The 18,917-nt window shown below is 39.6% G+C and overlaps 1 protein-coding gene across 1 annotated transcript in view; it reads left to right on the top strand.

The window, feature by feature from the left end:
* The first annotated feature begins 5,124 nt into the window (after positions 1 to 5,124).
* Positions 5,125 to 18,917, top strand: part of LOC310932041 (guanine nucleotide-binding protein G(I)/G(S)/G(T) subunit beta-1) — a 33,560-nt gene continuing 19,767 nt past the window's right edge. Inside the window, exon 1 of the mRNA XM_083895306.1 lies at positions 5,125 to 5,471. The gene's annotated coding sequence lies outside the window, so the exon portion shown is untranslated. The remainder of the gene's footprint in view (positions 5,472 to 18,917) is intronic.

The raw sequence follows: 18,917 nt of genomic DNA, 5'->3' as shown, positions 1-18,917 counted from the left end.
ACTCTGCAGCACCTGGACGACGGCCAGTGTGGGGAACTGGTCTCATACACACACACACAAGAAAATACTGAACATGGAACCAACATCAATGAGAGACATTATTGTTATTATATTACGATCCCTCAAAGCTTTACAGCACTCACAGTTTTCCTTTTACTTTAAATAAACATTTTAACATTTTAGTAGTCACTTTTAAGCTGATTCATGAACTGGTTTGTGCTTATGTCGGAGAACATTTAACCCCATTATGTGCAGCCAGTAAGACTAATTACAAAGCAAGCTTAATATAGACATATATAATATAATATAATAAAAATGAGGCAGTGCAATAGAAAAGGAAGTTGTCTAGCACATCCTCAGTTGAATGCCAAGGAGACCAGGTTTGTTCTCAGGAGGGACTTAAATGTTTCTCGGGTCTGGGCTGCTCTTCCGTGATTTGTTTAACCATCCCATAGACGTAGTAGCTACTGAAAAGGCTCCATAACCTCTGGTTTCACACCTTGTTCGAGGAACATCCAAGAGCAACTGGTTTAAGGACCTTGAGGACATTAATAGGTTGAATCCAGCCCTTTTCAAACCTTAAAAATTAGCAATAAAATTATAAAATCAACCCTGAAATAGACAATTCTATTGTTATTATTGCACTACCATGCACTACCTTTATTACAGATTTATAATATAGGTCACAAGTATGCTGCTATTTTATCTCTTTTTTTATATATTTTCACATTAGTGATTATTTATTTGTTACATTGACCTAATATGTGTTTAAGTATGGGCTCAGCACTGCTTCAGATGTTTTCATGTCAGATGGAGCGCCTCGGGTCTGTTTCCATCGTCAGCACTTGGCTGAATAGACCTGTATCCACCACCAGGGGGAGCGTGCAATGCCAAGGAAGCCACTGGTTAATGGGTGTCAGCTGATGTAAAGCAGCAAATGTGTACAGTACAGACTGTAACATCGCTGCTACTGTAACTGTACGTGTAGTTAAAGGATGTAGAGTTCATATGAAATATGTATGTTATTGTTGTTATTGTACATTTTGAATTATAAAAACACAACTACATCATCATTCATTTTGTTTCGTAATAATTATGAGCTGAGCACAACAGCATTGGACTGTAGAATTGGACGTATTGCATGGAAATAAACGTACAAAAGACAGACATAACAGGCACAGCACACAAGAGCCTGAAAAAGAAAAAACAGCTACAGGAATAAAGCAACAGATTCCGTCTTCACAGGTGTTGTTGTGACTAAGGGCCCCTTGTGGCCGACTGCTCCTCCACAAAATGCTCCCCTGACCTTAACCAAAACCAGTTTATGCCAGTTAACTATAATCATATAACCACAACTCAAATCTTAATCCTAAACATAACCAGTTCCTCAGAAATTAGGTTCTGGACTAGGTTTTCAGGTCTCCAGGAAGACTGCTGGTCCTGACAAGGTCAGTGTTTATTCATACACACACACACACACACAGCCATCTTCCAGTCACACTATATGTTATACTCATTGATTAACATATACTGTTTGTTAAACCAAGTTATTATCTAAATCTTATTTTGCTAATTATGTTGACTGTCTGTCCATATTACTTTATTGCTGACTAGTTTCCATGCAACGTGTGGTTTGGATTTGATTAAGTACACTCGCTAACTTCGACAAAGCATTCTGACCATTTATAATCTTATTTGAACGAAAATCTGCATTTCTCTGTCACATTAAACTGGGACTTAGTCCTAGTGTGTGTGTCCTTGTGTGTGTGTGTCCTTGTGTGAGTGTAGAACAGCAGATGTCACTAATGCCTCAACACGGACCAATAGGGCCTGACCTCTCTCAGAGATACATGCTGTAAGCATTTATCAGAGATTGTAGGAGATTATGTTAAATCAGATTACTGTACCCCAACCTGCCTATTAGAAGCAAGGTCATTATGAGCTTAGCCTCGTGTAATGTCACTCGTTTTATGAAACGCACTACATCATATTAGGCGATATTTGTGTCGCTGTTTTGCCTGTTTTTTTTTTTTTTTTCTAATCTGATTTCTCCTCTGATCTCCGGCTAATACCGTGAGATAGTGCTACTTAGGGCCCGTGCTCCACCGTCGAGCGGTGTCTGTGTCGGTCGGCCTGCGTTGTCTGTTAGTGAATGAACAGTTCGTGCATAAATCAAACACTGTAAAATGCTCATAAAAGTCAACTCTGATGCAGGTCATGACCATTCATTTATTCTAAACGGCGTTAAAGCACCCTGCAAGAGTTGTTTACAGATAAATAAATGAACATTTCTATGACATACACTCGTACTGTTCAGTTCAATAATGAGTTTGGAACATTCAAAATGGCACAAAATGAGAGTGAGTGTTTTTGTATTTTTTTTTTTAGTGCCCTGTAGTAAATAATGTTTGGTTTCCTAATGATCACAGCTGTCATTTTAAACATAAAAACACATTTAGAGCTTATTTGACACATCAAGGCGGTTGTGTTCTCTTTCCATTCTCCTCATCAAAAGGCTGAATACAGACAATAAGCCTTTTCCCCTGGGTGGTCTGAGGCTGTGCTGAAGGAGCTTCACAACACATGCATGCAGACAGGCAGGGGTGTATCCAAGGGTAACTAAATCTCAGCAGCATTCACCTGGGCAAATGATTCCCAATGGAAACCCACACCTAGAACTCTGCCTGACACACACACACACACAGGGCAGTGCTTTGTTTGTCAACCACTGTTCTGCTCAATGTTGAACAATTCTATTCCTATTTCAGAGATTTTCACCATTAAACAAACGGTTAAACTAAACAAATGTTTGTCTTTGAGGTTTGCCGGGTTTACACCTGCACGCGCACGTATGCACACACCTCCATACGGAATTGCACAGTCACCAAATGCCTGAGAAAGAGCACATACTGCATACATAATGATGTCTGCTTTCCTGGATGCTGCAATAAGATATTTTTATTCCATTATTCCCCTAAATGTTCGTATTTAAGAACATATTTCAAACACATTACCTCATATTCCACTCAAACTGTGTGGACTGCCAATTTAAATTGTGCATGTAAAAAAAAGACAACATCAAAACAGATCTGGCACAAACAGTGGATCCCCAAATGCTGGGCCACAGTAGACATAACATTGCTCTCTCAGGAGCAGGCTTCGTCCAAACCCGAGCTGAGGCTGCTGTCGTCTTCCCCCATCGGACCGACTTCATGCACACTTTGTTGTCCCGGTGGACGTCAAAGTGTTCCATGTTGTCTCCAAGAAACGCATTAACCCGCTGAGCATTAACACGACACAAGCTAATGTAAGAGTCCACCTGCAGAGGAAGTAAATCTCCTCTCGTTTCTTAGCCAGCAGAACTAGAAGACGAGTCATATTGTTTCATAAATTATGGCAAAGTAAATATCCTGAGAGTAACAACAAGACCTTCTGTTTTATTGATCCTATTTCTGTCGGCAGATTGATGAGTGTCATAGGATTACTAATGGAACACTGTGAATTATTCATCATAGCTAAACTATTATTGTCGGCGGAAATGGTTAGGTGATGTGTTTTTATTGTAACAACTGTTTATTTCATTTATCTATTCAACTCTTTTTTCATATAAACAATAAAGCCACAAGATCATGCACAGCATCTAAATATGTGCTTTACATTGTGTTGTGTATGTGGTTTTAGATTTGGACTTAATGCCGCGTCTGCTGACCTGAGCAGAGGAGTGCACGCACGACTGTTCTGTGGCGTCGTCTAGTTTGGATTGCAAATGAGAGTTTGGACAGTAGTTTCCTTGTGGTCATTGTTGTACTGAAGCGAGTTCTGAAACATGTTTGCATGACAGATGCGCTAACGTTACTTTTGACCCTGTGTTATTATGTCTCATAGAACTTAAAGGACTAATGTGTAAGAGTTAACGACATTAACTAGTGAATGGAAGACTCTTCACCACCAGAAAATAGAGCTGGGTAATAATTTAATAATATGACAAGGTTTCAATATCAGATATCAATAAAGCATCATATAATGCACTGTACAAACACTTTCAGACACAACACTTGTTTGCTTTTAAAGGTTTTGCCTCAAACGTGTGGAGTCTGTTATACAAGTGTCTGTTGTTTTCTGTCCATAAACAAGTTTAGAACCACAATTAAAAGGTTGCTTCAACTTTATCCGGGATCAAAAATCTTATATTATCTGAAATTTGATGACAATAATTACCAATATCAACTGATATTAAACTTTTGATGTGATAACATTTTGGCAGCTGAACGGATTAATCGATTAATCGATTATTAACCGATTACTAAATTAATCGCCAACTAGTTTGAGAATCGATAATCGGTTTGAAGCTTTTTTCATGATTAAAACAAGATTTCTGATTGTTTCAGCTTCTTAAACGTGAATATTTTCTTGGTTTCTTTGCTCCACATAAACAAAGAAATCATTCAAACTGAATCGTTTTGGTTTGTGAACAAAACAAAGACGTTTAAGAACATAATTTCCAGCTTTGACAAACACTGATCGAGTTTTTAACATCATCTGACATTTTATGGACCAAACTATTCATCGATTCATCGAGAAAATAATCAACAGATTAATGGTTAGTTGCAGCTCTGTATCTCGCCCAGCCTTACCAAAAGCAAGGTGAAAGATGGCAGCCTTCATAAAGAAGACCCTAGCCTACAGTAAATAATAAAAATTGTCTCACACGATAAGAAGCCATGAGCACATTTATTTGGGATTTGATTCTATAATAACATGAGTCAAATCAAACAATGGGCATTATTAATTTCCAAATATAATCAACGATTCCCACTAAAATACATGTGTAACAAGTCAATCTCAGAACCACTGACTCTTGTTGTCTTTCTGTTGTTTTCCTTCACCCACTCTGGCATGCTCGTATCACATTTCTTTTTTAACGGTTTTAAAGGAATTAAAATGCGTCTTCAGAAGTAAAATGTTACTTCTAGGTGCACTGTTGTTACCAAAGATGGCAGTATTTCCTGGTTTGCTAAAGTGGTCGCCGACCCTTCGCCGTGCGTTGTGACGCTGCCGTAACGTGGGGTTTCCCAGAGCTGAGTGCAGGGTTACCGCGCCCATCTCTGCTGTTTGATGGCTGGAGGAAGAAGCGATTGAGATCCTGGCGTGAAGGAAGAAAAGCGAGGGACGACGACGGTGGGAACGACAAGAAGGGATTTTTTTTTGCTTTGAGTTGGAATTTGAGTTGAAACGGAAGAACTCTCAAACAGGACTCTGACACGTTTATCTGGGTGAAACACCGCCTTGTCTCTGCGCCTCTGTGCCGGTGTGTCTCCCCCTCGGCGGGTCAAAAACTGGGTTCGGGGAGTGCCGCTCCTCGGTAGCTAAACTAGCTAAATCTGAGCGCCTGGGCGGAGAGAGGAGAGACAAGATTTTGCCGTTTCCAGTCAATGTGATTTTAAACAACGGACACCCTCGACTGAAAGCGGGTAAGGATGTACCCTGATAATTAAAATTGTGCTTTAGAAAATGCATGAAGCGTGTGTGCAGTAGGCTGCTCTGCCGATCAAGGAAGATGAGCGAAAGGGGTTAAACTGGGTTGAGAGCTTCTCCGTTTGAGTTAGCTGGTGTTAGCCTGCTGCTAAGCTAGTCGTTCCAAGAAGAGAGTGGGTGTGGGCCACTGTTGGAGAAACTCAACGCACTGCATCAACCAATATTTCAATCAAACGGAGCGTCCGTAAAATGATTTTATTGCCGACTGTACGACACGGCAGTGGTGTAGTTAACGACCAGTGATAATGTTAATTAGCGTTATAGTTGGTGACAGCTCGGTCGGTTAGCCAGCACCCCTCTCCTGCGTCCGGTTATCTGTCCCTTTCTCACTAAATAAGCTGCCGAGGTTAAACTGTGTCAGCACTGATTTAGGAGCTAATTTTCCACAGTTTTGTGTAAATGTGCAGTCACACGCCCCACATCACATGCATCCCAGCTATTGGCAACATTTTGGGTCTGATTGACGGCCCATATTTTTCGCATCTTTGTTTTATACGTTGGAGTAAACGATGCCTGTTTAAGCTAAGTGGTGGTGGATTTGCTCGTGTTTGTTGATGACTAACCCCAGGCGAGCTGATTATCATAAATACACAGTCACAAACTTCTTACGTTTGCATAACTCAAATACACGTGAACGGAGCTTGGATTTACTTCCACTCGTTTAAATCTGTGGCATCATGAAATTGTCAAGGAAAGGGGAATCTAAAAATGGCCACTTCCCCAGCAGAATCACCACCACTCCCACTATTCTGTAGCCAGTCCATGCGAGTTAGCCAGCAGTGGCCTCAGCCTGGTATGGCTGCTCTGGGTGTGTATATCCCGAACATGGCAGCCAGAGCAATTTGCTTATATCCTCAGTGCCTGCAAACGCTAGTGTTGTTGTCGCTTCTATGTAAAACTCGTGCACTGAAGCGCTATTATTTGCCTGCTTAAAGTTATTTACGTAATGCGGAATGTCCCGGCTGCGGGCACTCGTTTGCCAGACCCCATTTAAACGGGTTAGTCGATCAATCGGTGTTTAATTCAGAAAACTGAAAGCAAACCTTCTCGTCTCAGTTATCGAATGTCACAGCTGTAGCTATGCGTTAACACTCCCATGTTTAGTCTGGATTGTACTGAAAGCTGAAAAGCTAACACTTTAGCGCAGTGATTCCATGGAATACGTAAAGCATTAATAAGTAATAAAAAATGACCCTTTAATTTCAATTGGTAACAGCTGTGACATCACATGGGAAAATGACAATAAGCGCCGCTGTGGACACGATAGTGATAATAGCCATTTTAGTTTCGCGAGTGTTAAACGTGCGTCAGGTTGTGTGCACACACACACTTCGGCCTTTATTTAAACTCGTCGTTTTAACGATGTGAAAACGAGATCGTCTAATTGGATTTTAACAATCTGTTTATCTCGATCACGGGTCTATTGTAGGACAAGTTGTTAGCAGGCAGCCACAGAAAGTGTGCCCCACCGGGCCGCGCTGCCCGCACAGTCCTGTAAACGCTTAATTTCCGACGAAGCGTCAAATGTGGACGAGCGCACCAGCATCGAGGCATTAACGTAGAAGATGTGTTTTCTGTATTTTTATTCGGTGGTAGACATTGCGGGAGGTGGTTAAGCAACGAGCCAGACGTGTTGTCGCATGAAGCCGAGCTGAGCGCTGAGGCAGGATACAAGCAGCCATACCGCTCACCCCAACTTAATAACTAGCAATTGCATCTTAAAAAATATTATCCGAAAATAGCCGATCGCTAGTCGCTTCCGGGGTGTCTTTTGCTGTGTCTTAAAAGAGCTGTTTGTATTTACTGGTTCACAAAGATGAATTCATTTTGCCAGTGTGCCCCCTCCCTCCGCCTCCTCGAATGAATGGGTTCCTGTATTCAGGGCCCAAGCAGCTGCAATGAACAAGATGGCGTTCAAAGCCTTTTTCATCAGCGCTTTCTCTCAGACTGAGGGAGACAGCTGCCGAGCATCGGATGGGTTCAGGCTTGGCAGGAAAGATTTCTTTGATTTCACTTGTCGTAAAAAGTGCAAGGAATGCATTTGTGTTTTTAAAACGTTTTTTAAAGCCGATGGCGTTTCTCCTCGGATGCATCTATGTGTGTTCATAGATGCAGGACAACATGGTGGGGGTCGGGTGTTGTGCATCTTGACTGTAAACCTTAATACCAGGGAATATGGCAATAAGGATAAATATTTGTATAATTGACCACAATTAATTTAATTTAATATTTAAATTAATGTCTGATTTGAAGGATCTGTAACCACACCTCTGAGATATTAACCATACTTTTTTCATCTTTAATTATGTCAAAGTTCACAATTTCTCGACATATATTTTTTAAATTGTTTGAATTAAAACTATAACATCTCGAGAAACGTTTTTTTTTAGATTTAAATGTGTTGTATTTCCCCCCTATATTTCTTGACATCTTCTCAGCATCTTTGTAATTTAATATTTTGTTGGCGGATAATCACATTATTTCTGTGTGGCTGAATACGATTTACAGCTTTACTGCTCTCAATCCTGTAATCCATTCCGAATTAAACAGAAGAAAACAAAACACTGGACCAAACTTATTTTATATTTGTCAGTTTTGGTTTGAGAACAACCTGTAACACCCAAGGGCAGCAAAACCTGTACTGGCACCTACAGTATAACAGTATATGATACTATCCAGTGGCCCTGGTGGACGGTGATGTCATATGTGGACATTTATGAAAAGTAGTTTTGACACCTATGCAGTGATACAATTGGTTTATGATGAGACTGTCTTAAGGCAGTGATGTGTATCTGAAGAACATTTATCTCTGGATGTGTACCCGGCTAGAGCTTGTCAGTAGGATGTGTGTCACCACTGTAATGACCATGTGTTTATTATTAATCATAAGTCTATTGTGTTTTCAATTCAGGATTTTCATCTCATTAATGTTTTTTTTCTTCTTTTTTTTAAATCTGCTAGCACAGGATATGAATAGGATTATAATCTCAGTCTGTGGATTTTAATCTTTGGGATTATATGGCTTTGGTTAGTGAAAGCGATACATAATTAACATGGTAAGATAAGTGTAGCAACAACTAGCTTAGTACATTTGTATTCATGTAACAATAGCAAAAAAGCGTATTGAACATTAGTCCAAGCAACTGACAGTTGTAGAAAGGTTACTTTCTAGCTGTGATTTGTGGGTTGTCCAAGAACAAGCACCTTGTCCCATGTAGGATGTTGCCAATGCACTTGAAGACAACTCCTGACTTGTTCATGATACACATGCAGCCTTTTATGTTTTACGGTTGTCATTTCAGGCAGTTTCATTTGGTTTTTCATCACAGGCAGTGCTCTTTCTGTCCAACTCTACCTGAACAATATGTGAATTTTAACGAATTCAACCAACCTAACTGTGGCAATTTAAGGACGTAAGCATTTGATTCCCAAGAGACTGCCATATGATTGTTTAAAAATACTGTTACTACTTTTGACATGACTGAATGTTACTATGTTGTCATTTAGTGTTCTTATTAATAAGGAAATCCTTTTACTGTTCTATGGCTGCACTGGTTGTACAACCTATTAACAACACTGGACAGAAACATTAGAACGGGAGTAAGCAGTGGGTCATTATTTCATAATACTTGTATTATATGTAGACACATCACCTGAAGATAGTCAAATATGCACTGATTTGTATATGCACAGAGTATACATGTTAGATGTAAATACGAACAATACATGTTGCGCACATTCTTTCTAATTATTAAAATCCTTATCATATTGCCTTTTTTAAATTTTTAATATAAGTATGCACATTCCATATCTTCTCTTTATGAACGGAATTAGTATTTTTTTACTCCATTTAGAAAAGCCCTAATGTTGTGAAAAAGTTACATTCTTTTCACTCCTCCTCACAGTGATCAGCCTTGTACCCAAGGTTTCAAAGGCAGAAACATACAAAAGTGCTCCATCCAAAAGATGTTGGTCAGATGTTGTAATCATTTTAAAACTAAAGTACTGGCATTTTGTGGATTAAGGAAGAAATGGTGGCATATCACCCAGCCGCTTTCCACCTAATGAAATGGTTCGGTACAGTACATATTTTTTCGGAATAGTACCAAAATACCTTTCTCCAATTGTTCCATTTTTCGGTACCCTTACCTTGGGGTAGAAAAAAAAGCTGCTGGGCAAGTGCTTTACCATTCCAAACCGCACTGTACCAAATGGAACTCCTCATTCTGATTTCTGTGTCACTTAAATTTGTTGGTTTAAATACTGGAAAGAACACCCTGGAATAACATTTGCTTATGCCTGGGCTGAACTGTTCTTCTGTGCTCTTGAGAACATAGCCCTCCTCATCCTCAATGGTTTTCATCATTTATCTCATTGTTGTATCTTAATTTTAATGGCCCGTTAGTGGTGGCCTCTGCATCATGTCTTCCATTACTTTACTCTTAGGACTAGTGTATTGTGGTGAAGCAACCTAAACCCCTTTTCCTCTCCACTCACTAAGCTTCCTACAGAAAACAACTGAAATGGTTTCATCAGGGTGTATTGCACATCCATAGGCATATGTGGGGTTAAAGATTGCATAATTGTTGCTTTCTGTTTCTACATTTGGGTTTTTAAAAATACTTTAATCACATGATGTATAATGCATCTCGTTGCAACAATTTTTTACTTTAATACTTTGCTACTCATTTAAAAGTAAGATAAAGCAACATAAATATAAAAGTGGTAGTGCCCCCTCATCCGCCTCATCTGGTGCAGACAAACGGCCCTTTTATTTCTGCGCACCGCCCCTGCGCTGTTCTCTTCTCCCTCTCCTGCGCTGTTCGTCGCTCCCCTGCGTCTCCAAGCGCTTATTTCATATCTAAAGCAGACTGGATCATTTCTTTTACATGTTTTATCCCCACATAAAAATAATGATCTTTATGACGAGGATGGAGTACAGTCCCGATGAAGTGCAGGTGATCTGAGTGAAACTTGGTGACAGACTCTGAAGATCAGAGCGCACTTTTCATCATTTTCACTCCGTGGTCTTAATCTTTGTGAAAGAAGACGCTTTAACGCTGTAATTAAGGGAATAACAGATGCATCAGATGAGCTGATGTCTTTAGTTAACTGCTCAAAGACAGAGAATGTTCTGTGAAGTGAATGTTGCGGGGAGTTCATAATCGGTGCCGCACGCAGCCAAGTTTCGCTTTTGCGAAGAGACTTTTCAGCGTTTAACAGGTGCTGTTCCGCCATGTTGTAGCTGTGTTTCGACCGCCGAATCCTCGGTGCATCCCTAAATATAACATATTTATTGACAAGAACGTTGTAACCGTGATAATGACGCACTTGATGGTGTGACTTGGGTATTAATCGGCACCTGGACAAGCGTGTGCTGCGCGGATTACATGGGGGAACGTGCGCTCTTGTTCCCCGGTATAGAAAAAGCCGAGGTGTATAAAAAAAATCTATTTTAAATAAATAAACAAGCAACACAAAGCCTGGCGGGGGGGCAAGTAAAGCCTAATTCCTCAACATGGGCGGGGTCGTCATAGCATAACTCCCGCAATGTCGTTTTATATTGATTAATACAGTTTGTTCACAGAATCTTTGCATGACCGGAACGCAGACTTTGTCTGACACAGTCACTGAACTGAAATATAGGTTGTGATGCGGCTCATGATCACCAGCTTTTGGCAGTGCTGTTGCTAAATACACCAGACTCTATAGAGATTTTTGAAATTTCCTTGCTAAATGTCGGAGATTAATGCATTTTTTTCGGATTTTCTTTGACTGATCTACAATTTGGCATCGTTTGGTTTGATTCTTGTGTCAGGCATTGCGCTCGTGACTCTTCCAGTGACGAAACTCTCTACCAATCAGTGAATAGTAACTGAAGCTGTGATTAAGCATTTGCAGGTTAATGTACAGTACTGTGCAAAAGTCTGAGATCACCAATAAAATTGTTTTAGCAATGGTATGATGACCATAATGTATAATTATTTCTCAATCACTTTATTGGAACATAGTCAGAAAATACAGGAAACATGTAGTTTTAAAATAACAAATTTTTAGGGGGAAAAATTGTTAAAGTGCCAAGTATTTGTTGTTGTGTGACTGACCCGTATGCTTGAACAATGGCCCGATACTGGCTCTCTTAAAACTGGACCTCATAAACAAGAACGACAAAGTTGAAGGTGAAGTAGTTGATCAGATGATCTGCCCCATTCAGATTCGGGTCAAACATCTGTGTCTGAATGATTCAATGAAAACAACTTTTACAAGAGCACAGCTGCTACGGACACTTAATGTGATCCTTATACAGGATGCAATTCAGTAATTTAACTGGTTGTAATGCGAGGTATGATGTAACCCACACAAATAGTTACAAATAGTTATTACCTCCACTAAGGAGGTCATGGTTTTGGCTTCAGTGTCTGCTTAAACAGCAGCTGGTAAAAGATGGATTCCTGTGCTGTAGGTCGGTGATACATATCCACATTTGCAATTTTAAACTATCGTAACCTTGCAAATCAGGGGGATATATTAACACCTTAGGGAACTGGGAGAGGTTCTCCACTTAATTTGATGATGTTGATGTTATCCAATAAATAACATGCCCTCAATGAGAGACAGAGAAAATGCGAGTTAGGGGAAAAAATATATCCATATCTGGACAACAGGACAGAGTGAATCTGAAAATTAATATTGATAATGAATTAATTTATTTTGATAATGTAAGTCTATGGAACTATGTGAAAGACTGTTGTCTGAGCCAATAAACCTGTTACACCTGTCTCACTTTAATACGACAAGATATTAGTTTCCTCAGAGGAAATCAACTGTTTGCAATTGTGCTTCCTCGTTGAAAATATAAGCCAATAGTGCATTTCAAATGCTGTTTGATTATCCAAACTGTTTAACTTGCAACACTTACACTCAACAAAAATATAAATGCACGAAGAAAAACTTGTAGTTGTTGACAAAACGGAGTAACTATCCAAAAATAACAGTACAACTTTATCAATAAAGTGGCGTTAATTTGCGAGAATTAGGATCAATTTCAAAACAAAAGTCCTGAAGTAATGGCAGGAAGAACACAATAGGGGTCGATGAACTTCAATAACGTGTGTCCACCATTAGCCTCACGCAGATCGGTACACCGGCGACACATGGACATCACCAGGTTGTCGATCGTGGAATGATGCACATTCAGTTGTGTTGCCACAGCTGTAACGCTCAACACAGCACAGCATGCCAATGGCACGCTCCCTCATGATTTGTGACATCTGTGGCATATTGACAAGTGACAAAGGTCCACATTTTGGTGTGCCCTTTTATTGACCAGACCATAAGGAGTGTCTGTGTACTGGTCACGCATATTGACCACCACTCTGCCATGCTCCATGACTCTCGTGACTTGAAATACTCAATCTGAGAGTTTTACTAATTATTGGTTTCTTCATGTTGGCTTGCCAAACTCACTTGTCTTTAAATAAATATTTCATTTTATTTCCATGTTTTAAGCTCCAGGGTCAGTATTACAGTGGAAATTTGGTGAGTAGATTTGTGTGTGGTTTGACTGTAGGTTCTGTTTTGTATCCATAGCGTGTCACCACTCACCAAAACGTCTTGGCCAATGTTTTGAATAGTCAAAGTAAGTGGTTCCAGGGCAGCGTAATGACCCACATACAAGTCTGTCACTACTCCTGTCACCACTCTGGCTATGTAACACTATTGAAAGCCAGTCACAATTCCTAGCAGTACCTCACATGTGCATATCATTTACATTGTAGCCCTTAGATTTGACTGCCACATATAAAGTGTGACCAAATGTTAATCCCGGGATGGTTGGATGGCCGACCAGAAATAGCAAGATTTCTCTTTAAATTTCTCATAGTCACTTGGGAAAAAGAGTGGGCTAGCTGTCATGTGACTCTTAACACGCACACTTATTCTTCTCTTGGTCGCTCGGAGGGGAAGCATGGGGGAGGGGTATGATTATTAATGCAATCAAAAGAGTGTGTTTCATGATCAGGAAATATCATGCTTTTGGCTTTGGGCTAGCCTGATCTTCCTTTCGTTTTTCCCTCTCAATTTTAACCAAACAAATTAATTTCCATGTATGAAAAGCTGGTTGTGCAGTTGTCCAAAGCACAAAGCGTTCCATTATGTGATAACTTATTTTAATCTAACAGTCAACATTACTTCTTACCTGAAGGATCAGTTTGGCGTTAGTATTGTGTTATAACTAACTATTTTTTGTAATTTAACCAGTTTTGTTGCCAATTTCTTGTTGACGTGGGTCATGTTTTTCAAATACTTGATATAAAAAAGTCAAATAGTTATGTGATTATTGTGGAATTTAAGAATACATTTACCACATAGTACTGCAGGTAAAAGCTATGTGCCACTGAGATTAGGTGATCATGTAGTCGTATCACATACAGTATCCAGTGTCTGCCATTTCCCACCAACTAGGAAGAGCACCACATCATGGAATGTTTTACTGAGCAATCAATTATACTCGACTGGCAACCGCATTGATGTTATGTCCTCTATCATCAAACATTGACAGGACAGTGACACGGGACACTTCTCTCCCAAGTTAAATGTACAGGTACACTAAGTTTCACATTTAGCTTTACTTAAGTTTATAGGTCAGTCCAAGTACATTTCAAGCCATAACGTTTCAGCTATATTTAAAGCACTAAAAACACTAAAACCTACCAAATTTTTCATAATATGATGGTTGACTGCTATTGAATGAGCGACTTTTGTAGTCCGTCTCTCCAATCAGCATTTTGTCAGCCGAGTGGCAATAGTTGGTCTGATCTATTGGTCATCATCTAGCTCGGATTCTATTCTGACCAAAACAACATTCACACATTCCAGCCGTACATGCTTAACCTGTGCAGGACCATAAGCAGCTGAAATCTTACATGGCTCACATGAGGCACTACGTGGGACCCTCAAAATTAATGCTGTCAGTATGTCATTACTAACACCTGTATAGTAACCTATATTTTCCCCAATTGATGCGTATTCCCAGCTACATATGCACAAGGTAGTCACAAATACGCCTACCCCAATGCCAAACGGAAACAATGTAAAAAGGGTAAACAAGCATGAACTATCTAACTATAAGTAACAGGCAGGGTAACTGTGCATTATGTTACTGACTGTTAGAGTTTGAGTAGTGTGACTGTTGTGCAGGAAATGCTTGGGTTTCAAAACACACTGGTTCTTAGTCCACTGATGTGGAAAGGTTTTTGTGTCACGCACACAGCTACAATGTGTCCCGTAAATGCTCCCCCCTTTTGCTCTAAAGACAGCCCTTCATCCCTCCTCATCTATGAGGTGGATATGATATCCCACAAGCTGAAAGCATTGGAAGCAAATGTGTGTTTAGTTGATGCATGTCATTATTTTGAGCACGTTTGTCTGCTCTGGCAGTTCAGTGGCCAAATATTAACTTGACAAGAGTAGTGACACTCATCTTTTTGGTGCATTCACACTCTGTTTAGACCAGAAGGGAAAATGTGAAGGTTGTCCTTATAGTTTGAGAAAGTGCTGTAATTCACAGTTTCATTCGTCTCGGTACTTATGCAGAAAAACAGAGCAGACCATCATGTCCATAATGGTATCTGCTTATGTATACTCATTTGTAGCCCCAGGAATTTGCTCTACTTTTGGTCAAGAAAAATAGGTTATGCAGCCTGAGGCTGCTTGTTTTCAGTTCAGCCACACTTCCTGAGATCCATGTGAGTTTGAAATGCACCAACTGCTCATGATTAAAAACAATCTACACTTTGACAGTTTCTTCTTACTGTATAGTAGACAAGATGCTCCTCTTTGCTTCTTGAGGCAAATCTGATTTCAAGTTTAGCCACTGGAATATTTGTGTCAAATAACCATATTTTTGGCTGGCGCAGCCACACTTCAGTGCCACGTTTCTGAACATCCATGTGTAAGTGAGTTTGTAATCAACTTACACCCTTAGTTGACTGGCCAAGTGATTTAGTAGTTTTAGTAGTTTAGCAGACAACTGTTTCCTGAGGCATTAGCTTATTTCCTTGGAAGAGAATTGGCATTGATGCTCTGCAAGCAAGAGGCATTGCTCTCTACTTCTGCTCTCTTCTTCCACTTAAATACTTGGATGCAGGCTGTGCACTATGTGATAGACAAAAGCTGCTTACAGGAATGCACTGCAGCCCTGAGCCTTTCTAGACATTGCACATAGTAACTATGTGTGAACACAAAAAATTTGACCCATTGTTTTTGAGAAATGGACAAGATTCATGGTCTCTTTGTCAATCCAACATTGACATGAAAGAACCAACCATTGAGACTTCGATCCTTATGTAATACTGTAGTTAATGAATAACTGATATTATCAAGTTAAGAATATCTAATTTAGGTTTGAATTGTTTTTAAAATATAGTCATGGCCCATGGATGTGTGGTACATGTGGTACTGGTGGTTGAGAGGAAACTGAAGCTTCTTTCTTCTGTCTTGAGTTCCACTTATTTGGCCAAGTCTCATCACACGACTACACTTTCTCTGTTTGTTTCCAGAGGTGTAACAATTGTCCAAATACCACTTAGTTGCTCGACATTGAACATTAGATCCGCTCACCTGGTGCATAAAGAATATGGATGTTTATAATGAGAATGGTCTACCATTTTTTTATGACCAACAAGTGCCAATGAGTCATTTAGTTCAGTCGTTGTGGTGTATGCAACCATGTATGTGTCTTCAGTGTATTTTTGAACAAGTTTGGATTCTAATCAGCTCCCTAGTCAGAACATAGCTAGTGTAAATATCACTAATACCTCAGGAAACATGCCTTGCTGTGATTCGTTTACAAAGCTCTTTTGCAATCGTCTGCATTGATTTGACAGCATGCTAGAGAAGAGATCAAATATGCAAATCCAGAATGTAAACAGACATGTCTGTCTGCTTTGCAGTGCCTTCAGTGGAACATCCCATGTTTTTTCAAAGGCACTGACCATCAAAGACGCATACGAAGATAATTTTGAAGATAACTTTTTTCTCTTGAACTAACCAAGCCCTTGTGACCTTTGTTATAAAGCCAGATTGACAAGATTGTTGGACAAAACAACATATCTTAAACAATGATTTAGTGGAGGTAGCAAGGGTGCGCATGCACACAGTCCGCTCCCATGTGCAACAGAGCCCGGTTGACAAGTAGACCAACCAGTAGAAGTAGAAGTCCTTGAACTGCATTGCATGCCCATTGTGGGAAGGAACACAGTAACAGCTGAAAGTATGAGGTCTAACTGCTTGGATGGTAAAAAACTTTGAGCAGGCGAGTACAAGCAAGAGAAATACAGAGCTACAAATAGTGCTGCACGCAGCTTTACAAGCATGCTAAACACAGTTGGAGATCCTGTATGTTATATATTTTTGGATCACTGAAACTGGCGCAACAAATGTGTTGAGATTAGAATTGCCACCAGAACGTACCACCACAGTCTACATAATTGGTAACACTGAGTGATGACTGGTTTTATTTAACTAAATGGTTGTAGCACTAAGTAATGAGCATTATTGGTCAACAATTAAAAATGTTTTTTGTTGAAACCCATAACTGTTTGTATTGATTTAGGTATTTGTGCAATATTTCATTATTTAGTGGGAATATGTTATACTCCCCCTGTGACCACCATAACATTGCCACTGAGGTCTTTCCTGCCAGAGTTTTTTCCCCCAAGCATTCACGAATTTGCAACATCATAGTTGACGGACAGGTGACTTGGGCCCAGCATTCGTGTTGGTCTATAGATTGTTCATATTACTGATTGATTAATATCAACAGGATAAGTGTTTCTTCTGCCACTTTTTTATTGAACAGTGTGGGTTTTTAAAGCTCCCATAGATCAGAAGTTCCAATTAATGTTGTTTATTGGTGTGTATCTGCACCATTACCTCGTTTATGAAGCCCTAAAGTTTAGAAATAAACTCCTCCCCTCTTACTCCCCATTCTGTATCTCATGTGTGAGCGCCGAGTGGAGTGAAAGTTTACTCGGGTAAATGATGAGTTTAAACCAGGCTGAAATATCAGCGCATGTGAACACTCGTCCTCGATGAACCAGCTAACACAGCTGTGCTGCATCTGAAAAACCCACTGCGGCTGCGGGGACATCCTTTATTATACATGACATTAAAGTTCTAATCATGTAACCAAGTGGTTATGAGTGTCTCTGCTGTGCAGCATAAGAGAAAATAAAAAGAGACACAGGACTGTGGAGAACAATTGGCCGGTTGGCCAATGTTCATGCACAGTCCTGTGTCTCTTTTTATTTTCTCTTATGCGTCATTACGTCATTCACTCCTTTCTAAGGATGTGAATCTTTGGGTGGCTCACGATTCGATTTGATTCCGATTTTTAGGGTCACGATTCGATTCAAAATCGATTCTCGATCAAACGATTCTCGATTCAAAAATGTATACAATGCATAGTGTGTTAAGGCAAATTATGGCATGAAAACAATACAGTTTGTATAAGAAAATGTGATAATTTGATCACACAAAGGCAAACTTAAGACAAAAGTTAACATTTATTCATTCAAAACAAATAAAAACTAACTGTACAAAAAAGTTAAAAAGAAGTTACAAAAATAAACTGTAAACAAATGACACAAACTGGTGTTTTTTTCAAAATAGAAACTTAATATACATATATATATTCACCTTAATGTATTCACCTTAATGTATTGTTTACTGTATATCAATACATAACAAAACCAACACTTATTTGTATCTCTATTCTTTTATTGTGAGTGATCTTGTGCCACAATATTCAGCAATGCAATCACATGATTTTCTAATATGATGCTGTCCTAAAACGTATAGGTTCTCACTTTTTGCCCGTGGCATGTTAGTCATTTGCTGTATTGGCTGAACTTAACTAGATTTAATTTTGTTTCCAATTGAGAACATAGAATTAAACAGAGAAATATAATCAAAAAGCATTTTATTAGGTCAGTTACACTGACTGTGTTGGGTTTTGACATTGAAGCTACAGTATTTGCCAACATTAACAGTGAAACATTTCACAATATATTATTTCATATTGATGCTAGACAGAGCGGGAGAGTAAGACCACATAGTGGATGTATTTGTTGAAGAGAATGACAAAGTGAGTGAGACTGGAATGAGGCTTTTAAGAAATGTCCAGGAGCAATACCCTTCTGTCCTCTCTTGCCGCATCATCAGCCCCCTTGTTCCCGCCGTCCTTGTGACCTGGTTGTGTTTCAGCTTCATTTAACATGCACCACTTCCCCACAGCACTTAGATGGACCTCCACCAATCGACTCGACCAAAAAGGGGGAAAACACTCACACTATTTTCTCTCACAGTATCATTTGGCAAAA

Source organism: Microchirus variegatus (assembly GCF_963457635.1).
Source record: "Microchirus variegatus genome assembly, chromosome: 9".
Lineage (NCBI taxonomy): Eukaryota > Metazoa > Chordata > Actinopteri > Pleuronectiformes > Soleidae > Microchirus > Microchirus variegatus.
Note: the sequence above shows the minus strand (reverse complement) of the source record. Positions and strands in the feature narration are given on the sequence as shown.